Genomic DNA, 24,796 nt, shown 5'->3' on the forward strand with positions numbered 1-24,796 from the left:
GAGAGACTGATTTATGAAAATGAAATTTATGGACTTTATTGCACTTTCTCATGTCTTTTATTCTCCTCAACAGTCTTTGGAAATCTTCTTGTCATCATTTCTATTTCTCATTTTCTTCAGCTGCACACGCCGACTAATCTTCTGATCCTTTCACTCGCAGCGGCCGATTTCTTATCAGGTTTATTTGTGTTGCCCTTTTTTTTGATTGGCCTGATTGAAACTTGCTGGTACTTTGGAGTTATTTATTGTTATTTGTATCAGGCACTTGCCAATATTCTTAGCATATCTGTGATCTATAATGTGGTTTTAATATCCATTGATCGCTACATTGCTGTCTGCCATCCTTTCTTTTACAGCTCAAAAATAACTTTAAATGTTGCAAAGATCAGCATTGCTGTAGTGTGGCTGTTTGCAGTTTTAATTACAGCCATACTTTTATGTTTTAGTGATATTGTAACAGAGAGTTGTGAAGGAGCTTGTGGAGTATTCACTTATTATGAAATGGTCATTTTTATTTTACTTGTAACTTTTTTTATTCCTTTTTTCCTAATGATTGTTTTTTATATCAGAATATTTGTAGTTGCAAGAAGCCATTCAAGAGCCATCAACTGTATGATAGAAAAGAGGCAAACTGAGGAGGTGAGTGACAGAAAAATATCAAAACCGTCTGAAAGAAAAGCTGCAAAGACATTAGGAGTAGTCGTGGGGGCTTTTATTATCTGCTGGCTGCCTATTTATATATACAATTTTTTTACTGATATTAATAACCGAATCACACATATCGTCCATAATGTCTTTGTGTTGGTCAGTGAAGTGAATTATGGAGTTAATCCAGTTCTTTACGCTTTTCTTTATTCCTGGTTCAGAAAAGCACTGAAAATCATCCTGAGTTGTAAAATATTTAGTCCAGCTTCTTCAGTACTCAATTTACTGTAAATGTACTTTACTGTAAAATTAATTTTCTGAGTTTAGATGCTTAAAATTATTTACACATTATTCCTTTGCTCATTTTTCATATTAACAGTGCAATACTCTGACGTATTTCTTAACAACACAATCATTTCATATTCTCTGTATTGTTTTTGTTACAATTGTACTCTATTGGTGTTAAGTGTGTACTGTTTATGATTATTGCTTATTTCATCACAACTTTTGTCATAAATCTTATTCTTCTTATTTGAATGTTTAATAAACAGAACTGAATTTGTAGGAGACTCCTGCCAATTCCTATAAACACCAGCGTTTCTTAGTGACTTTTTTATTTTTTATTTTTACATTGTAAATTGATTATTGTTATTTCCATTATTTTGGGAGTTATTTATCTGATCTTAAATTAAGAAATGTGCTGAATTTTATCTAATATCTAGAAATATAAAAATCTTTTAAAATCTGCAGTTATAATTTACACCGATGTTCAGATTTCACAACTAAAAACTCCACAGTAGAGCTCAGACGACGGCCGACATTCTGTTTTGTGTCAAACTAAACTCTTCATTTTATTGTGAAGTTCATGTTTCCTATTCCTGCACTTTAATCTGCACTCCTCCTCAATAAGGCAGCAGATGACAGACGAGTGCAGACGGAGCAGTCGGCCTTCACTCCTCACACTGCTGGCTCACTAAATGACACTGAGGTGACTGTGAGGAACTGAAATGGACGACTGAGAAGGTCAAATGAGGTTTGATGTCCACAATTAAACGTAGGATTTGCTGCTTTAGACTGACATTTGTTAATATTTGTGAAGTCTCATTAGCCGCAGCTGCACACCTCAAACAGAACATAATTAATTCTTCAGAGAACAGCATTGTGCTCAATTCTATAAAACAGAGAAACTAAAACATTTAATAAAGGAATTACATTTGTATGTCAGTAATTGTATACCTGCCACCACATTTATTCCTTTTCATAGTCACATCACAAATTGTTCAGACTTTCTTTCTCTCTCTTTCATTTGTCAAATGACTGCTGGTTGTTGTAGAGCACAATGGCTCAGAAAGTGTTTAGTTATCTTGGTAAGACTTTTACAAATCTAACAACACAATACAGAGGTGTGTGCTCATTCGTGTGTTTTGATATTTTATTTCTTTGTAATGAATGTTTAGTGAGGATTTGAGCACAAGTGTCTTTAAGTGATCATTAACAAAGTCCTGACACTTGATATCCGTGTGTTTAGATAAACCTCAGCATGTTGATTTCAAACACGTGAAAGTTCTTTGTGTCAAGTCGTGTCACTAATCCAGACAATGCTGTGACTGTCCACTCAGATCCTAAATTTGATTCAGCTCATCGTATTTCCTGATTGTGATGTCTGTTCAGGTGAAATGCCATTATATAAACACACACAGCTGAAGTCATTTGGTGTTAAATTCCTTGACTTTGCTCTCTGGTGTCAGTTCTTGTCTCAGGTTTCTCCAGTTAGGACTGAGTTTTATTTTATTTATTCCCTTGACGTCTCTTATTTTCCCCTAACCACAAGCTGACGAGCTGCAGGTTACACAATCCATTACACTGATGAAGTTGTTGAAAGTGTCTGCCTTCCCAGAATTCTATTTATTGTCCAGATGCACTAATGTGGACGAGTAATTTTTTTTGGATGTATTGATGCAACCCACAAGGAGAGCACAAAATAAAAAAGACAAACATGACACACTGTAATGTGATTTTATTATCTTTTATATCATGTATTTGCTATCGAGGTCACAAGGGAACCAACGTTGGCAATAACTCCACCCAGGGAGGTCATGCCTGATTTGCTCTCAGAACTTCAATGTCCATTTTGGCAAACATCAGCATCTTTTAAAAGAGAACACTGGAATGACGATTCACTTAAGTTAAATGACAGTGCACCACACACTGCATGCCACCAGAACCCTACTTTGTATTTTAAAATGATTTATTATGTCATTTGTCAGAACATGAGGGTGAGTTGTGGTCGTTGTTGCTGGTACCAAAATCTTACTGGCAGCAGGTTTGTGAGTTAGCATACACAGACCTCTTGGGTGTCCATCTCGTCATTGGCAAAACACTCGGAAGGATAAAATTTAGATTTTACTGTTATGGAATTAATGAGGAGATCCATCACTTTTGTGTTTTGTGTCTGGCATATCAGCTGCAACAAATTCCTAGAAAAGACCATGCTCCTCTTGTTCCATTTCTCTGATAAATATATAAACTTCTGAATGTATCAGGGTGGGCAAAGTATGTCCTCTTGAACCCTCAGCCTGATGATATAAATTGGATTGTGCTACATGGTATCCAGAGGCTATCCCCTTAAGTCCAGAAGCATCGCATGGGCACTAGTAGGGGTCATCGCGCATATCCCAAAGAAGGTCCTAATGGACCAAGGGATGCTGTTTGCCTCAGAGACGTTCAGGAAGGTTGCCAAATTGCTCCAAATCAATCACCTTAAGACTTCAGTGTACCATTCTCAGCCTGATGGTCTAGTCAAACAGCTTAATAAGATGCACAAGCAAATGCTTCTCAAGGTGGGTTTATACCTCATTTGTCTGAGAGGGCTGTGCCCTTGACTGACCTGACAAAGAAGAGGGGTCCAAACTGGGACCAGTTACTGCCCCTCTTGCTATCTGCATACCAGGAAGTCCCACAGCCTCTATAGTTTTTTCACCTTATGCATTTTTATATGGGTAACAACCCCAGGGATTATTGGATATATTAAAAGATGGATGGAAAAGTGAGGCACCTCCTTCCACAAATATCTTCAAATATGTCACACAATTATGCAATATATTTGGTAAAATCAGACCCATACTAAGAGCTTATATGGAACATGCGCAATCAGCCAAATCTATAACCATGGTAAGATGCTTCTAGTGTTTACTCTCAGAGATCAGGTCAAGCTTCTTCCACTTCCTATTCCAAATTATTGGATCATTGGAAAGGGTGATTTGAAATTAAGAAAAGGAAGGAGCTGGTTGACTATTTGGTTAAACAACCCAAACAGTGATGAGAGTTCAGAGCAGATATCCTGTCCATCCGAGAAGTGATTAATGAAAGTCCTGCTCGGACCCCTCTGCTTGAACATGACATCATAACTGACCCAGGAGTAGTTGTCTGAGAAATTGCCTGTAAACACTCCCAGAACCAAAATGAGCAGAAGTGGAACTTAAGGTCAAACAAATGTATGATTTAGTAATGATTGAGGAAAGTTTTAGTCCCTGGTCCAGTCCTATTGTATTGGTCCCAAAGGCCAATGGCAGTCAGCACTTTTGCAATGAGTTACGTCAGCTTGTTTCCTGTTTTGATGCATATCTGATGTTGTTAGTGCACAAACTCCTCAACCAACTCAAAAAAAGCATTATATTTGACCACCCTTGACATGACAAAGGGTATTGGCAAATTCTCTTAAAGAAATCCGTCAAGGAAAAAAGATTATTTAGCACTTTTAATGGTCACTGGCAGTATCGACTCCTCCCATTTGGATTACATGGGACACTGGTCACCTTCCAATGTCTGGTGAACAGAGAGCTATGGCTCACAACTCTTATAGTGCTGCCTACCAGAATGACATGGAACACATGCAGCAGGTTCGAGGGGTGCTCCTCACACTATATAACAGTGGCATTAACATTATTTTGGATCAATTGAGGACAAATAATTGCACTAAAGTATGGGAGGTAGTAGAATTCAACCACAGTGTACCATCGTTAATGCTGTATTGAACTGGCCATGTCCACAAACCAAATGGCACGTACAAGCATTCCTGGCATTTGTGGGGTACTACTGCAGGTGTGTGCCTCATTTTTCCTAGAGGACTATTCTCTTGACACACCTGACAAACATGAGGGCTCCTAATATAGTACAAAGTAGTTTGGGGGGAAAAAATGGAAACAGGCCCTTACACCTGGACCTGTATTGTTGGATTTGTCTCTGACTTTTATTGCCCAAGCTGACATTTTGGACACAGGTCTCTGTGCAGTGTTGAGCAAGAGTGTCGTTTGTGTAGAACATCCCATCGTGTTGCTCAGCCAGAAACTATTGGACCTGGAAACCAGGTATGTGACTATGGAAAGGGAAGTATTGGTGAATAAATGAGATATTCTTCAGCTGAGGTACTACCTACATGGCCATGAATTCACTCTAGTCATTGACCATGCAACTTTATAGTGGATAATGCTGCACAAATAGTCAAACCAACATGTCACTTGATGTTTCTTGGACCTTCAGTCATTTAAATTCAAAGTCCTAGATCGCCACAGTTCTCTAAATGTCAATGCTGATGCCCTTTCTTGGAGATATGGCCTCACGGTTTGGGCTACCTGACCCAGTTGTTCTGGGCTGGGTGGGCCATGTCACACACGTGTGCTTAGGAGACAACTTCAAGGCTCATAAAAATGTGATTACACTCCCAACCAGGGGTTGGTGCTGTTGCCTAATGCTTTTTCTCGTCCTCCCTCTGCAGAAGCAGTGATTGACCGTTGTATCCTGAATAATATCACGTCAAGTTCCCAGCAACCTGATCCCACTTCTTCCTGTCCTGGCTGATGATATGTAAACACAGGCACTTGTCATTTGAGGGGACATCCTCTGAAAGTGTGGAGTATTTTTACAAGGAATTCACTTTAATTCTTTTAAAAACTGCTAAAGAGACAACTTGTACTGTGTTAATGAAATACAGAAAAAATGTCTGCATGTGTATTGAGTGTTCGGTTTGTACAAAATATTTCACTGCAGCAACCCTATTAGATGGAATAGCACGAGGATTATAAAGATGATTCAAAATCAGTCAAGGGTGCTTTTAAAAATAAATAAAATTTATAAAACAATTATAAAAAATATTTTAAACAGTAATGACAGGAAGAGAGTTCTCATCCAAATGTAATTCCTTTGTTAAAGGTTTAAGTTCCGCTGTTTCTATAGAATTGTGCACAATGCTGTTCTTTGGCGTATTACATTTATTTGTTAATTTCAGTTCCTAATTCTCTAATGAGTTCATCAAATCACAGATGTCTTCATTATATTTGTTTGTCCAGAGCCGCTCAGGGCCTTCAGTGGTCTCTCCTCACAGCTCCACGGTGGTCCAGCTGCTGGCTTTCTGCAGTTTGCTTCTTCCAATTTACAAATGTTATTTAGACCAAAAGAAGCCATTATGAAGGTCTTGGTACATAACTACGGTGGCCCTGAGGGGCAAAGTGTGAAAAAAACACACACAATAAACATTAACAAAAAACACATAAAACAAATTAGAAAGAAAACGGAAATGGACTCTCAAAACAGAAATGACATCATTTTTAATTTACCAGAAAGGAGAAAATGAAGAAGACCTGCACTGGTGGTATTTTTGAAGATACAGGAACATTATCATTTTTTGTCATATCAGTCTTGTTTTTTAGAATATTTTCAGTGATTCGTTATAAAGCAAGCCTTGTGTTGGTATTGCACAGTTTTAAAGTGTTTTCAGTTCGTTCCAACATTGTTTAAAATAAACATGTTTTGTCCTTTTTGTGGTGCATTGACAAGCGTTTTAGAAAATGATTCAGGTATGTTATGTTTTTAATGGCATACCATATAATAAAGTTAAACTGACTGCAAGTAAATGGTAGTGATATATGCATAAGTTAATAACCATTGGGCATATTGTCTAAAGTGGCAGAAATAACATAATATATCACGCTTAGTCAAATTCAGTGACGTGGGGAGCCTGAATATGTCCTGACAGCACTAGGCAACAAAAAATGCAAAAGTTTTGGACGAGACGCCGGTCCATTTCAGGGCCCATTCAATCACTTTTAGAAGTACTTCTAACGTTGAATAGGTAAGCGAGTTATCAGACATAAATGAAAAACGGGAAACTTTGTAAATTTGTAACTTTGAAACTTTAAAATGAGCAATAATATATGATTATTATATAATGTCATTTAATTTTTTATGGGTTGCTGTGCTCTAAATATCCATCCACACTAAATAATATACTGTTTTTTAATAGGTGTTGTAAATCTACACCATTAAATAAACTATTTAATAAATGAATATTTTCGAAAAGGTCACAGGTACGATGTGATTTTAGATTTCCTCATGACGCATCATTGATTCAGCATAAGTCTCCGGACTCTGAAAACAAAATTAAGTCTGCTTGGTCTTTCAAAGTGTGACAATTTCATTTCTTTACAGGTAGTCCGTTTCATGATTCAAATGGAAGTACGTGGACCTGGACAGCTGTTTGGTTATCGGACAATGTTTCAGATTTTAAAACGACAGTATCAGTTGCGAGCTAGAAAAAGTGACGTAATGAAGCTTATGTCAGAAATGAATCCCTCTGGAACTCGAGCAAGGAGGATCCGAAGGTTTTTCCGAAGAAGTTATCATTCTTTGGGGCCTAATTATGTTTGGCACGTCGATGGCAATGATAAGTTAAAACCATACGGTCTCGCTGTTAGCGAGTGCATTGATGGATTCTCAAGAAAAATATTATGGTTGACATGTGGCCCAACTAATACTAATCCAACAGTAGTGACATCTAACTATATGAAGCTCATTTATGACCCTCGAGTTGTTCCGATGCGATTGAGAACAGATTGTGGAACAGAAAATGGAATAATGGCAGCAATGCAATGTGCACTGAGGTCGCATCACAGTGACCATTTTTCAGGAGAAGCAAGTCATATTTATGGGACATCTACATCTAATCAAAGAATTGAATCCTGGTGGGCACAGTACAGAAAACAACGGTAAGCGCATTATCTTTATTATAATTAACGTGCCACACGTGTTATAATTTAAACATTTACGAGTATTTTATTAACATTTTGTTTCATATGTTTATAACATATGCTTTCTGTTAGTTCACAGTTCTGGATGGACCTTTTCGAGGATCTGAAAGACTTGGGCCATTTCAACGGCAGTCATGAACACAAATGTTTGCTACGCTTCTGTTTCACTGATATCCTGCACAAAGACCTAGAGGAATGCAAGCAACTGTGGAACCAGCATAGAATCAGACCTTCCAGAATGTCTACGTGCCCCCCAGAAATTCCCAACGAATTGTGATCTTGCCTCACAGGTCCAGTTTCTTTTTGAATGATCTTTTACAACAACAACAACAACATTTATTTATATAGCACATTTTCATACAAAAAAATTATTTTAGAGCCACTATGAATAGTAATTATGTTGAATTGAACATACAGAGTATCTGGAATAAGTTAAAGTGAAGTTATGAGAAGGCCATGTTAAAGTAATGTGTTTTCAGCAGTGTTTTAAAGTGCTCTACTGTATCAGCCTGGCGAATTCCTATTGGCAGGCTATTCCAGATTTTAGGTGAATAACAGCAGAAGGCCGCCCCCTCACCACTTCTTTTAAGTTTAGCTTTTGGAATTATAAGGAGACAATCATTTGAGGATCTGAGGTTACGATTTGGAATATAACGTGTCAGACATTCCGATATATAAGATGGGGCGAGATTATTTAAGGCTTTATAAACCATAAGCAGAATTTTAAAGTCAATTCTGAATGACACAGGTAACCAGTGTAGTGACATCATAACTGGAGAAATGTGTTCGGATTTTCTTTTCCTAGTTAGGATTCTAGCAGCTCCATTCTGCACTCGTTGTAAACGATTTATGTCTTTTTTGGGTAGTTCTGAGAGGAGTGTGTTACAGTAATCTAGTCGATTGAAAACAAACGCGTGAACTAATTTCTCAGCATCTTTCAATGATATAAGAGGTCTAACTTTAGCTATGTTTCTTAAGTGAAAAAATGCTGTCCTAGTGATCTGATGAATATGCGATTTAAAATTCAGATTACAGTCAACAATTACCCCTAAGCTTTTTACCTCCGTCATGACTTTTAATACTAATGCATCAAGTTTATTTCTGATAACCTCATTGTATCAATTATTGCCAATCACTAAAATTTCAGTTTTCTCTTTATTTAGCTTGAGAAAATTACTATTCATCCATTCAGAAACACAAGTCAGACATTGTTTTAGTGAATCGAGAGAGTCGGAGTCATCAGGTGCTATTGGTAAGTACAGCTGTGTGTCATCAGAATAGCTGTGGTAGCTCACGTTGTACCCCAAGATAATCTGACCTAACAGAAGCATGTAGATTGAGAAGAGCAGCGGACCCAGGATAGAGCCTTGTGGAACACCATATTGGATATCATGTGTCTTTAAGTTGTAATCACCACAACTCACAAAGAATTTTCTCCCTGTCAGGTAGGATTCAAACCAATTTAAGACCCTGCCAGAGAGGCCTACCCATTGACTAAGGCGATTTCTAAGAATATTGTGATCAATGGTGTCAAATGCAGCACTCAGATCTAAGAGGATGAGAACAGATAAATGGCCTCTGTCTGCATTCACCCGCAAATCATTTACTACTTTAATGAGTGCAGTTTCTGTGCTGTGATTTGTTCTAAAACCTGACTGAAATTTATCAAGAATAGCAGGTTTATTGAGGTGGTCATTTAACTGCATAATGACTGCCTTCTCCAGAACTTTACTTAAGAAAGGCAGGTTAGAGATGGGTCTAAAATTTTCAAGAGCCAAGGGGTCAAGATTATTTTTCTTGAGTAGGGGTTTAACTACAGCAGTCTAAAAACAGTCTGGGAAGACCTCCGTATCTAATGACGAGTTTACTATGTCAAGAATATTTTCAATTAGCACGTCTGATACTTCTTTGAAAAATCTTGTTGGTATTGGGTCAAGGACGCAGGTGGAGGGTCTCAGTTGAGAAATTTTTTTATGCAAATCAGGTAAATCTATCCTGAAAGAGTTGAAATTTGGTGAAAGAGTTTAATTTGTTTATTACGGAGTACTGGGGCTTAGGAGGCTCTGCAGTGTTGGGGAGATATACTATGTTATTTCTAATATCATTAATTTTTTGATTGAAGAATACAGCGATAGCCTCACAGGTTTCACTGGAAGTATTCTGGGGGCATTCCTTTGTGTTACCTGGGTTTATTAACACGGTACTAGTCAGGGCCTATTGAGGATCAGGATTTCACTTTCTTTTTTAAATCTGGTACCTCCTTTTTCCATCTTGTACATTGTTCAGTAAACCTTTTTTTTGGTGGGCCAGAACATTTTGCTTACAGTCCACTTATTATTCTCTTTAAGATTTTTAACTTGGGCATTTAGACTCCTTTTGGAACAGTTGGGACCTGTTCCGCCGTGACGGGTTACATCTGAACCGGAGGGGCACCAATGTATTGGGGAGGCGTATGTGTAGGCTAGTCGAGGATTGTTTAAACTAGGGAATGGGGGGGCAGGGAGTTTAGGACAGGCCAGGTTTAGATCTATACATGGAAGAACAAACAATGGTGTAGAAATAAAAATGCATAGTAATGTAAATTTAAGCAAACACGTAAATGTAGAAGGATTAACACATTAAAAATAGCTTGTCTTAATGCTAGAAGTATAAAAAATAAGTTAAGTGAGTTGGAGTTGTATGTAGCAGAGCATACTTATGATATTATAGCAATAACGTAAACCTGGCTAAATAACAAAGATGGGGATGAGTGTAACATAGAGGGATATACATTATTAGGAAGGATAGACAGAACAGAAAAGGAGGTGGGGTTGCTGTTTATGTCAAACAGGGATTAAATGTAAGTCATCTTCAGTTGAATGATGAGCCTCATCTTAGTGAGGACATGTGGCTTCGCCTGGAAAATATTAAGGAAAAAGGTCTTATTTTAGGAGTGTGTTATAGACCACCCAATTCAGACAGTAATTTCAACACACATCTTTTTAGTAATATCAAAAAGGCAAGTTTACAGGGGATATTATAGTCATGGGGGACTTTAATTATCCAAATATTAACTGGGATAACCTTACAGATGGAGGAGCACAAGAGCAGGAGTTTTAGAAGTAATCAGCGACTGTTTTTAACACAGCATGTTAAAGCACCAACACGGGTGAAGCCTGTCTGGATTTAGTATTCTGTAATAATCAGGATAGAATTGAGGGTGTAGAGGTGATTGGATCACTAGGGTCACGTGACCATAATGTAATACAATTCTCAGTATTTTGTAAGAGTACAGATGCAAAATTATGAAGTTGAACTTTGGTAGGGCTAATTTTGAGCAGATGTGACAAAGTCTAAGTAGGATAGACTGGGATAAGCTTTTAAATGTGGAGACAGTTGAGGAGCAGTGGAACAGGTTTAAAATGTTTTACATGTAATGCAGGACAGATACATACCTAAATTTGGAAGTAATAGGAAACTAAAAAACTCCACGATGGATTAATAAAGATTTAAAAAGAAGTTGCAAAGGAAAAACTGCTGTATAAGGCATATAAGACTAATGACTGCAAAGAGAATGTAGCGTATGAGAACATGAGGGCAACCATTAAGAAGGATATCAGAGAGGCTAAAAGACAGTTGGAGAGGAATATAGCAGATAAGGCGAAAGAAGACCCCAAGAGATTCTTTCAGTATTTTAGTAGTAAAAGAACAGTTAAGGAGGAGGTCAAGTTCATCAGGAATAGTAAAGGGAATTAAAAGATACAGACAATGAAATAGCAGATGCCCTAAACTTACATTTTCTGAGGTGTTTACAAGTGAGCAAGTGGATAACCTCAGAGGTAACAACTACTAAGGAGGTACTGAGGGATTTGGAAATTGTAGAGGAGAAGTGCTGCTCAGATTAAATAAGATGAAATCAAACAAATCACCAGGCCCAGATAATATTTATCCTCGTGTTCTTAAGGAGGCTAGTGAGTACATATATAAACCCTTGACACATATTTTTAGGAAGTCACTGTGCACTGGAGAGATTCCAAGGACTGGAAAATGGCAAATATCATCCCATTATATAAAAAGGGTGATAGGGCAGATCCAAGCAACTATAGGCCAGTAAGCAACAAGCATCACAGGAAAATTAATGGAAGGAATTATTAAGGATAAGATTGAGCAACACATGACAAGGACAGGAGTTATTCTGAACAGTCAGCATGGGTTCAGAAGAGGGAGGTCGTGTTTTACTAACATGTTGGAATTCTATGAGGAGGCAACAAAAGGATACGATCAAAGTGGAGCTTATGATATTATTTATCTGGACTTTCAGAAAGCATTTGATAAGGTGCCACATGAGAGGTTGGGCATCAAGTTAAAAGAAGTGGGAGTTCAGGGTGATGTTTTTAGATGGGTGCAGAATTGGCTCAGACACAGGAAGCAGAGGGTGATGGTGTGAGGAACCTCATCAGAACTGGCGATGTTAAGAGTGGTGTTCCACAGGGGTCAGTGCTAGGGCCGCTGCTATTTTTAATATATATAAATGATTTAGATAGGAATATAAGTAACAAGCTGGTTAAGTTTGCAGATGATACCAAGATAGGTGGATTAGCAGATAATTTGGAATCCGTTATATCATTACAGAAGGACTTGGATAGCATACAGGCTTGGGCAGATTTGTGGCAGATGAAATTTAATGTCAGTAAATGTAAAGTATTACACATAGGAAGTAAAAATATTAGGTTTGAATACACAATGGGCGGTCGGAAAATCAAAAGTACACCTTATGAGAAGGATTTAGGAGTCATAGTGGACTCTAAGCTATCGACTTCCCAACAGTGTTCAGAAGCCATTAAGAAGGCTAACAGAATGTTAGGTTATATAGCACGATCTGTGGAGTACAAGTCCAAGGAGGTTCTGCTCAACCTTTATAATGCACTGGTGAGGGCTCATCTTGAGTACTGTGTGCAGTTTTGGTCTCCAGGCTACAAAAAGGACATAGCAGCACTAGAAAAGGTCCAGAGAAGAGCGACTAGGCTGATTCAGGGCTACAGGTGTTGAATTATGAGGAAAGATTAAAAGAGCTGAGCCTTTACAGTTTAAGCAAAAGAAGATTAAGAGGTGACATGACTGAAGTGTTTAAAATTATGAAGGGAATTAGTCCAGTGGATCGAGACTTGTATTTTAAAATGAGTTCATCAAGAACACGGGGACACAGTTGGAAACTTGGGTAACACTTTATAATAACTGCACACTATGAAGCATTAGTTAAGCATGACTAAATACTTTGTTCATCATTTGGAAAGCACCACTTTATAAATGCCATTATAAATGCTTTAGTACTGATCACAAAGCATATTTATAATGTCTTTGATAACTGCATTTACGATGCTTTATTAATGATCAATTAATATTTTTCAAAGAAGTATTAAATTACATATAAGCCAGTTATGAAGAGGTTGTGAGTGGTTCATAAGATCATTTACAAAGTGTAAGTAAATAACTAATAAACTATTTAAATGTACATCTAGTTGTTTAGACATACTGATACTGTGTTAACAAATGCTTTATAAACACACATCCCTGATATAAATCATGATTTATTTAGATAGTTAAAAATCATTTGGTACTTGCTAGTTAACTATTGTTGTGAGCTAATCTAAAGTGAGGACTGTTTTGTAAAGCATTTACAAAGGAGATTGAAAGGCTCAGTTATGGTCTCAGCAGAAAAAAGGAAACAGCACAGATTGATAAAGAACATACAAATATTTATTAAAATATATAAAATATAAAAAACTCTGCAATCCCATATAAAAAAAATACCAAATGAAAAATAGCAAAAAATGTTAACATAGTAAAAAGGTTTCTTGCAAAGGTAAACATGGTCGTAAAAAAGTGCAACAAAAATTCCACATAAAATCAGTTTGTCAAAATCCAAATCAATTCTACATTTCAAACTCAAGAGTTAAATTAAAAACAAATATACTCAACAAATGATTAAAAATATATGATGTTTAACTTTGAAAAAAGGTTTCTTGCAACAGTTAACTTGGCTAAGTAAGAATTCAATACAGAGTCTAAAAGAATGCAAAATTGTAAACTTCCAAAAAACTCTAGAATAAAATGAAATAAGGGTCAGCAATCTGATTTTAAAAATATAATTCTGTAAAATGTAAATATTGCTAAATAAAAATAGTCCAGTTCCAACACTGGTTCACAGAAGTGCCAAAATACAACAAATAGAATCTGTGTAAATACAACAATAATATAGTAAAATTAAATTGAACTACCTGCATACCAACTTTAAAACATTAGAGAACAGCAGTGTATATAGTGGATGAGTTTTGACTCATTCTACCAGTTTAATGTGAACTCAGTTCACTTTTTCCAGAGGCCTTAAAGGTTTTGATGGTGTCTTCTTTAGCTGGATCCTCCAGAATGGCAGCACCACACTGTGTGGCAAACACACCAAGTTTAACTTGACTGCTGTGGTTTTTAAGGAGTTCCTGATATTTGACAGGTGCGGCAATGTACAGCTCTGCTATTGGAGCAGTGACCACCACTGTGTTCCGGTCCACCCCAACATGCTTGAAAGCAGCTGACATGGTCCCGTCTTTACTAAAGTGCCGAAGAATTTTCTTGTATCGTGCCACAACTTGCTGTGGGTTTTGAGCTGTAATTTAAAGAAAATATTAGCATTTGGTTTTAATATTCTCGCTCATTCTTTGACTGAAACATTGTTTTTATCTACAGTATGATACATTGTACAAAGTTCAGAGCAGATTTATTAGTTTTTTCTTTAAAATACTTCAGCTATCAAATAATATTTCTCTTAAGGGTAGTTGATGTAGTTTGCTGTAACTTCTTCCAGAATTAAGTAATCACGCAGAAAAAACAGCCAATACAGAAACACTTGTACAGCAGTCATAAGCAGTGGCATACTTAAAACACTGTTAGTGGAAAGGGTGAAAATAACATTCTAACCTCTCTGACATGTCTTTGCTTCCATTTTCTTTGACTTCTTTCCATACTTTTTCCTTTTGATCCTCATCTCTTTCCTCTTCTTCCTTTTCTTCTTTCTGTCCCCATCTGATGAGGATGTCTTAGAGGAGGAGTCAGACATAATATCAGAGGAAGATTCAGATGAGCTGTCACTAGAGGAATTTGAAGACAAGGGTATTGCCTGGATGGAACCTGTGGCCTCTCTTCTAAGAGCTGTTAAAATAAATACAAATACAAATACATACATAAGGCTCACAGCTAGCAGTAATAGCACACAGGACCACAAAGATAAAATCACATAATGAGACAACTGTACTATCATTTGAATAGATGTTGTGTGATGGGGGACCAACCTGATGCCAGTTGTCTCTCTCCTTGGTCAGCTCATCAATCTTCTCCTTTTGACACTCCAATCTCAGCTTACACATCTCCAACTCATGGGATTTTCTTTTGTCTGCCAGCTGTGCAGTGGGGGCCATGGACATACCTAATTGAAAATAATTGTGCATCATTCAATAAATGAAGACGGTTTTATTATCTCTAATGTTGTCTAACAGACTTTCATACCGTCCTGCCCTGTACATTAAGAGAATTAAAATCATCATTACACAAGTCATCTGTTAACAGGAAGGAAAATGCATGCAGCGCGGCGCGCTCCCGCCCCTCTGCGCGCCCCAAACTTATGACCTTATGCTACCCATCACCCATAATTCGTGCCACACAAACAATATACTCACCGCTAGTGCCACTGACGGCCGTGTCATCCAGTGTTTCCGTGTTCAAGTTGGCATTCCTCTTGGCCCGGGTCCGTACGCCTTTTCGACTTTGCTCGGGGTTCTCCATGGCATAAATGCACGAGTTTGGTATTCCTTCCGTCCGCTGATGATGTTTAAATGTGCGAGTTAAACTTTGTCCAACGTTGATTGCGTATAAAAGCGGGAGCGCGATTTCTTCCGCCCACCAGCTCACAAACTACCTGGACGTCAGTATAAATTCACCACCTTCTACAGCAATTATTTTAGTTTATTTTGTTTAAAATGAGCAGATTAAACCAGCTTAAGAAGCTTATTAATGAGTGCAGTTCTGTCAAAAACACACTGAAGCTGATCAAGTGGCTTCAAAAAATGAAACTGCTAAAAAGAAAAATTAAATGCAGAATATGCCACCAGAACATGAAATTGAAGAAAAGGACAAACAGTGGAGATCGATATGCTTGGTAAGAAATATATAATAAATTAATAATAATAAATGCATATGTAAAATAAATTGCAACACTTGCTGTGTGTGATAATGTTGGTGGGCATTGAGGAAAAACTCCTTTCTAAAAATCAGTATTTTATGTTTTTAAAAATAGGATTTGTCGACAAGCAGCACATGAGGGAAGGGCAAAACAAATTTCTGTCAGGCACAAATCAATCTTCAGTGCATCAAAGGTCTCCTTTAGCAAGTGGGTGCAATTCATGTACAGGTAGGCAACTAATAACAGTAGAAACATAAATATGAATGTTATAAATTCACTTTGTTGCTGTCCTTTTTATAATTTTAATAAAATGTGTACAATTTTTAATATGGCATACAGTGTCAATTATTTTACAAAAAGGCCTACATAAAAAGTACATGTTCTATTTGCCTTTGAAGGTTTACACAGGGTCTGCGGTTACGGCAGATAGACATGATGGATGACAGCATTGCAGGCAGTTCAGCAACTCTTAGTAAAATGGCAAAGAAAATAAGGGAAGTCTGTGTTACAGCAATTGAAAGGATGAGAAGGCGTACAGGCCAGCAGATTGGTGGAAGAAGGGAGTTTGTTGTGATCGACGAAAGCCATTTTCAGCACAAAAGAAAGGTATGTTATAATAATATCAACTTTAACTAAATGTCAATTGATGTACAATTGTAATAAATATTTGTATGTTCTGTATCAATCCATGCTGTTTCTTTTTTTCTGCTGAGAACATAACTGAGCCTTTAAATCTCCTTTGTAAATATCAATTATAATTACTAAAATTACTATTATTATGATGTTCGTATCTGTTTATGTTTGTGTTTGTTGTGTTTCTTCTCCATCAGTATGGTAGAGGAAGAATGGCTGGTGGATGGAAAAGAAAGACGTGGGTCTTTGGGATGTTAGGTGTGAGGCTAAATCAGCAGAGAAGATCTGGAAAACCTATTCTACGTCTTATGGAGAGAAGATCTAGAAGACATCTTGTCCCCTTGATTGCCCATCATGTGAGGCCTGGGTCATCTATTATTAGTGACGAGTGGCGTGCCTACTGTATACTCCCTGCATTAGGGTACAACCATCATACTGTCAACCACAGCAGGTGGTATGTAGATCCCCACACTGGTGCCCATACCCAGCATATTGAGAGGGCATGGAGATCCTACAAGGAGCAGATTTGGAGGCTTAGGGGAAATCAGACTGAGAGTTTGCTTTCTGACCACCTTGCAGTGATTGAGTGAAATGAATGGCTAGCAAAGAAACACCATGATGGTGCATTTGGCAGATTGATTTATGACATTTCAAAAAAATACAAGTAGTCAAAGTCAGTTAAGAAAAATGAGATGGCTAGGATTTATGTCTTTTTAATATACTGTATATATATTATATATATATATATATATATATAATATTACAATACAAGTATTTGTTGAGTATATTTGATTTTCAATCTTTGCTAATTGTACCTATTGAGTTTGAAATGTAGAATTTAAATTTTCTTGTGGAATTTTTGTACTTGTACGACCATGTTTACCTTTACAAGAAACCTTTTTACTATGTAAGCATATTTTGATATTTTTCTTCATTTGGTAATATATTTTGTGTATTTTTGTAAATTTTTACATGAGATTGCAGAGTTTCATTTTTCTATTTCATATCAAGTATTGAGTTGAAGTTACATTTTTTGTAATAAATATTTGTATGTTCTTTATCAATCTGTGCTGTTTCCTTTTTTCTGCTGAGACCATAACTGAGCCTTTCAATCTCCTTTGTAAATGCTTTACAAAACAGTCCTCACTTTAGATTAGCTCACAACAATAGTTAACTAGCAAGTACCAAATGATTTTTAACTATCTAAATAAATCATGATTTATATCAGGGATGTGTGTTTATAAAGCATTTGTTAACACAGTATCAGTATGTCTAAACAACTAGATGTACATTTAAATAGTTTATTAGTTATTTACTTACACTTTGTAAATGATCTTATGAACCACTCACAACTTCTTCATAACTGGTTTATATGTAATTTAATACTTCCTTGAAAAATATTAATTGATCATTAATAAAGCATCGTAAATGCAGTTATCAAAGACATTATAAATATGCTTTGTGATCAGTACTAAAGCATTTATACTGGCATTTATAAGGTGGTTGCTAATGCCAATTAATGTGGAAGCGATGCTTTATAAATGATGAACAAAGTATTTAGTCATGCTTAACTAATGCTTCATAGTGTGCAGTTATTATAAAGTGCTACCGAAACTTGTGAAGGGTAAATTTCACACAAACATTAGGAAGTTTTTCTTTACACAAAGAACGATAGACACTTGGAATAAGCGACCAAGTAGTGTGGTAGACAGTAAGACGTTAGGGACTTTCAAAACTCGACTTGATGGTTTCTTGGAGTGGATAGGACTGGCGAGCTTTGTTGGGTTGAATGGCCTGTTCTCGTCTAGATTGTTCTAATGTTTCTAATGTTTCTAACTGTTATACCCTACACGTTTGTAAGCTTCAGCAGACCTTTGAAAATGTTTCTGTGACAGTAGTAAGTAGTAACTTAAACAAAAATCCAGACTACTCACTTTTAAAAGCTCTGCTCTGAATTTACCAATTCAACCAATGTGTCAGCTTTGGATCCATCTCGCCACTGCAACTGGCCCTTTCTCTTTGTAGGGATTGTAGGGCAGCGTTTCTCAACTTTTACGTATTTGCGAGCCGAGTTTTCATAACAGTTTTAATCGCACCCCTAACGTTTTTTGAAAGTACCCCACGAATACTAATATGTCCTTTTTAAATAAATGATATATCATAGACACATATTTTATTATACCTACTTAACTTTTATTGACATTTATCTAACTCTATATTTATTTTTCTAGTATCAGAATGTAGTTTAAGTTAATTTGTTTTGGTTTCGATAGATGTATTTTTCATATTTTTGATTCTTGTTTTCTTTTTTTCACATCTTCGCACCCCCTAAGGGGGGTCCGCTCCACAGTATGAGAACCACTGGTGTAAGGGGTTATTTGTAAAACACTCTGTGGCATTTCAAGCCAAATTAGATTTCCTTGGTTATTCTGCAGTCCATCGGTGTTCCGTTTTTGTTATAAATTGTGTTTAGTCTCTCTTTATTTACTAAGCATTTTATATGTTGAATAGAAAACAGTTCTCTTGTTCAGGCTTTAATTTAAAATGCATTTTCATCAACAGGTTATAAACACTTTGGTACTCAGGGGGCTTTGTATAATACAGAGTTTTAGAAATTCTGTTAATGCTTGGTAATAGCCTTCCATTTCACATCAGTAGGCTTATTTTGGACACGTTAGGCCAATCAGGATGGAAAATGTTTTAGTGAATAGTTACATCATATCTATCATATGTGTTAGCACAAGGATTATAATTTTACTAAAACTGTGAGGTTTATTCTTTATTTTAGGTAGTCCAGGGTACACAGGACAGCTGTCATTGAAAACTGCTTTCCCCTCTGTTTGTGAAAAAGCCCCCTTTGTTTTAGTATAATTCAGGGTGAAGGGGATGTAAGTTTAAACTCTGATTCCAAGAGTCAACAAGTGTCTGCAAACGAGTCAAAGGACCAGGGTTTGTGCAGAGATCATAGTCAGGGACAGAGTTAAGCTAGACATTATTATTCCAAAATGAAACATTGACTCGCCCCTATCACAAATATAAGACAGTAAAAACTAAAATGTACAAATACTAAGTCACAGAGGAGATTAAAAACATATTAAGACGGGATCAACAAGGGATCACCCCAAGCTCACCGCACACTACAACAGAACCTACGTGTTCTGCGGGATATTATCAGCTAAACTGTCATCTATGTAGGCAGTTCCACGGGATTGCAAAGAGTTGGGGAAAACATTATTTAACATCGGCTAGTATGAGGCTAATTAACATGAGCCGGTTATTGTTAGAATCTTACCTGGCACTAAAAGTGAGACTTGTGTTCCTCCTGATTCAGGAAGAACATTAAATATTGGAGTTTAGAATATGAATGGTAAGGACATTTGTGCCAAAATAATTAAATAAATAAAGTTAATTATGAAGTAAATAACCACATGAAAAAGTGGAGTTATAAAGGAGTTATTACAATTTGAAAAACTGCTGTGATGTATAAAAAACAACGATAGGTGACAAAACCAGCATGAAAAGAAACTTTTGAAATAAATAATAAGCTTTTTTGACATGCACAGTCGGGAATAGTCTGAATATGTCTTAAAGAGTTAATTTTTAAATAAAACTTAAAAAGGCAAATTAAAAATATAAAATATTAAAACTGAATAAAACATAGAAGTATCATTTAATAATATCAATTAGTGTTAAGTATTATCAAGCACCGAGATCTATTTATAAGGTTTATTTAATTTAGTTATAAACAAAATGATTGGTGGCATTTTGCTTTGAAATGAACAATAGTTTGACAGAGCTTTAAGAATTAGAATACAAGACAAACCTCTACACTATATAACAAATGTTGCTGTTCCAATAGGAGTATCTCAGATCTCTGTTTTATTTTAACCTTTTGACAAGAAGACCCTGGTCAGAGAAATATACCACATATATTGAAAATGAACAGCGCCGACATGCTAACTAAATAGATATAAGATAAGATATTTTAGAATATGGACCTGGGCGCTACCCCCATGATTCTCCCTTCATTACAGGACATATTTTACAAACGCAGTGTCCGCAAGGCCTGTAGCATTTTGCAGGACCCTTTACACCCCTCACATGGACTTTTCACAGTTCTGCCATCCAAGAGAAGATACTGCAGCATCAGAGCCAGATCTGCCAGGCTGCAGGAGCGTTTTTACCCCCAAGCTGTTAGACTCCTTAACACCAGGCTGCCCCCGGGACCTTCCACACGGCCTCAGCCACCACTAAAAACAGAACTTTTATACATTTAAACCACTGACCTGCAAAGATGAGTGTGCAGGTAGAAAAGAACTGAAAATCTCATACTGACCTTTAAGGATTTTGTCAGGATTGTGTCACTCTTTATCCTTCTGCTGTGAAACATTCTGACCTGTCATTGTTTACACACATCTTAAACAACTATTATCATACACTGATCATTTCTGTATCATCTATATCTATTATTTATTATTTATTTATTAGATATTACATATCTTACACATCAATATTGCTGCTACTTCTTTGACCTATCTTTGCACAATGTCTTGTCTTGTTTGTGTTTTAATTTTTCATTTTTAAATTTTAATTCTATTTTTAATTTATTATTTGCACTTCATGTTGTTACACTGTGGACCCTGAGCTTCGCAGTTTCGTCTCTCTGTATACTTGTATATGGTTGAGATGACAATAAAGTTCACTTTGACTTTGAAACTAAAGGGTCTTCACTTAATTGTCAAACTTCCTGCAGGTGCTATGGATCTTGTAATGAAGACTGCGAAAGATTCTCTAATCTTTACTCTGTAATGGTCCATATGATGGAGATCTAGCGCCTGTGTCCGCAGTGTTAACCAGTCATAGGACATGATGTTCAAAATTCACCTAGGGTTTTTCAGAAGAGGACGAGTGCGGCGTGTGTTCTGTATTCTCTTTTCTGTATTAACTATTCACAATGACCATACTTCCGAGACCTTAGGTTTTTTATGCAGAAGTACATTTCACAGACCCAAATAAGTGACATCCATCAAAATGCTCTTGACACAAAGGAGGCCCAATCAGGCCAGTGGGGTGGGAGTCTCTTTTTAAAGAGTCTTTGCCCCCATGTGGCCTGGATTTGCTGGGCTATAAAAAACTTTTTCAGCGACGTGTTTTGACCGGTTAACAATCAGCATCTCTTCGGCTATGTTCCTGATCAGCCATGATGGTCTACGGACCAGACGGCCCCCTCGAATGGCCTATTTTGACTTGAGGCTATCGTGCCCGACTCCGAGTACTCTACGCCTAACAGCCTAGCCTCCAGACCAGCCTTCTCGGCCGGACCTTCTTATGCCTTTAACTGACCAGATCTAGAGGCCTGAGCCTCAGGTACCGGATTAGGCGGCGCATGGCCCTTGAATAAACTGAGGGACCTGGGTGAGACATTTCGAAAGGCTCTGAACCTGGGCAAGAGTTGGATGGCGGCTCTGCCAAATATAATAGCTGATCGGCACCTAAAAAGTACCGGCAGGGATGTTGAACAGAACGACCCAGCCAGACAAGGCCTACGGGTCTGTTTGAGACTGACCGGCTCAGCAGCAGCGGCGGTCTGTTTTCCGCAAACTGTGGCTCAGGAGTCGGGTCATAAAGACTCTGGGCTGCTTCAACATCTTTCTGCCTTTTCACCAGATGCACGCCTTTGTATAAAATGCTGTCGATGACTTGAAAAATGAACATTCTATTCAGGAGTCGATTGTCCAAGGGTTTCATAACGTGGACGCTGACTCTTTCTCAAAAATACATGAAATAGCCGAGGCTTTCTGTAAACGCCATTTTCTGGACCTGATAGGTCTGATGGACCTTAGGAGTTTTACGGGTATACGACCTGGAAAATCAGATGAAGTGTCTGAACCGAATGTCCCGGTGAGATCACATGTTTTTTGTCTGCTTTAACTCATGCTGTTTAGTTGTAATGTTTTGAAGTGGTTGGTAAAACCTCTCTGAAATTTTATATTGTTTTTGAAAATGACCAATAAAGGACCAATTGATTTTAAACCATTGACATTTTTCTTTCACCGTCGAGGATGGAGGGTTGTTGAAAAAGTTTTTTATAGCCCGGCAAATCCTGGCCGCTTGGGGAGGCAAAGACACCCCACCCGCCTGATTGGTCCTCCTTTGTGTCAAGAGCATTTTGATGGATGTCTCTTATTCGGGTCTGTGAAATGTACTTCTGCATAAAAAAACCTAAGGTCTCAGGAGTATGGTCGCTGTGAATAGTGAATACAGAAAAGAGAATACAGAACACACGTCGCACTTGTCCTATCTCTTCTGAAAAACCCTACGTGAATTTTGAACATCATGTCCTATGTTTGGTTAACACTGTGGACACAGGCGCTAGATCTCCGTCATATGGACCATTACGGAGTAAAGATTATAGAATCTTTTGCAGTCTCCATTACAAGATCCTAGCACCCGCAGGAAGTTTGACAATTAAGTGAAGACCCTTTAGTTTATCAGAATCATGGGTTAGCGCACAGGTCCATATTCTAAAATATCTTAGATTATATCTATTTAGTTAGCATGTCGGCGCTGTTCACTTTCAATGTATGTGGTATATTTCCCTGTCCAGGGGATTCTTGTCAAAAGGTTAAAATAAAACAGAAATACAAGATACTCCTATTGAAACAGCAACATTGGTTATATAGTGTAGAGGCTTGTCTTGCATTCATTAAATGACACTTCTGTGTTTTATTCAGTTTTAATATTTTATATTTTTGATTTGCCTTTTTAAGTTTTATTTAAAAATTAACTCTTTAAGACATATTCAGATTATTCCCGACTGTGCATGTAAAAAAAAGCTTATTATTTATTTCAAAAGTTTCTTTTCATGCTGGTTTTGTCACCTATCGTTGTTTTTTATACATCACAGCAGTTTTTCAAATTGTAATAACTCCTTTATAACTCCACTTTTTCATGTGGTTATTTACTTCATAATTAACTTTATTTATTTAATTATTTTGGCACAAATGTCCTTACCATTCATATTCTAAACTCCAATATTTAATGTTCTTCCTGAATCAGGAGGAACACAAGTCTCACTTTTAGTTCCAGATAAGATTCTAACAATAACCGGCTCATGTTAATTAGCCTCATACTAGCCGATGTTAAATAATGTTTTCCCCAACTCTTTGCAATCCCGTGGAACTGCCTACATAGATGACAGTTTAGCTGATAATATCCCGCAGAACACGTAGGTTCTGTTGTAGTGTGCTGTGAGCTTGGGGTGATCCCTTGTTGGTCCGGTCTTAATATGTTTTTAATCTCTTCTGTGACTTAGTATTTGTAAATTTTAGTTTTTTACTATCTTATAGCGAGTCAATGTTTCATTTTGGAATAATAATGTCAAGCTTAACTCTGCTCCTGACTATGATCCCTGCACAAACCCTGCTCCTTTGACTCGAATTCAAGACGTTTACAGACACTTGTTGACTCTTGGAATCACAGTTTAAACTTACATCCCTTGACCCTGAATGCTACTAAAACAAAGGGGGCTCTTTCACAAACAGAGGGGAAAAACAGTTTTCAATGACAGCTGTCCTGTGTACCCTGGACTACCTTAAAGAAAGAATAAACCTCACAGTTTTAGTAAAATTATAATCCTTGTGCTAACACATATGATAGATATGATGTAACTATTCACTAAAACATTTTCCATCCTGATTGGCCTAACGTGTCCAAAATAAGCCTAATCATCAGCCCTGTAGTATAGTCTCCTATAACCTACTATAACCATTCTTATTTTCAGAGGTTCATAAATGATGTAAAATGGAAGGCTATTACCAAGCATTAACAGAATTTCTAAAACTCTGTATTATACAAAGCCCCCTGAGTACCAAAGTGTTTATAACCTGTTGATGAAAATGCGTTTTAAATTAAAGCCTGAACAAGAGAACTGTTTTCTATTCAACATATAAAATGCTTAGTAAATAAAGAGACTAAACACAATTTTTAAAAAAACCGGAACACCGATGGACTGCAGAATAACCAAGGAAATCTAATTCAGCTTGAAATGCCACAGAGTGTTTTACAAATAACCCCTTACACCAGTGGTTCTCATACTGTGGGGCGGACCCCCCTAGGGGGTGCGAAGATGTGAAAAAAAGAAAACAAGAATCAAAAATATGAAAAATACATCTTTCGAAACCAAAACAAATTAACTTAAACTTCATTCTGATACTGGAAAAATAAA

This window comes from Polypterus senegalus, chromosome 3 (genome assembly GCF_016835505.1).
Source record: "Polypterus senegalus isolate Bchr_013 chromosome 3, ASM1683550v1, whole genome shotgun sequence".
Classification (NCBI taxonomy): domain Eukaryota; kingdom Metazoa; phylum Chordata; class Cladistia; order Polypteriformes; family Polypteridae; genus Polypterus; species Polypterus senegalus.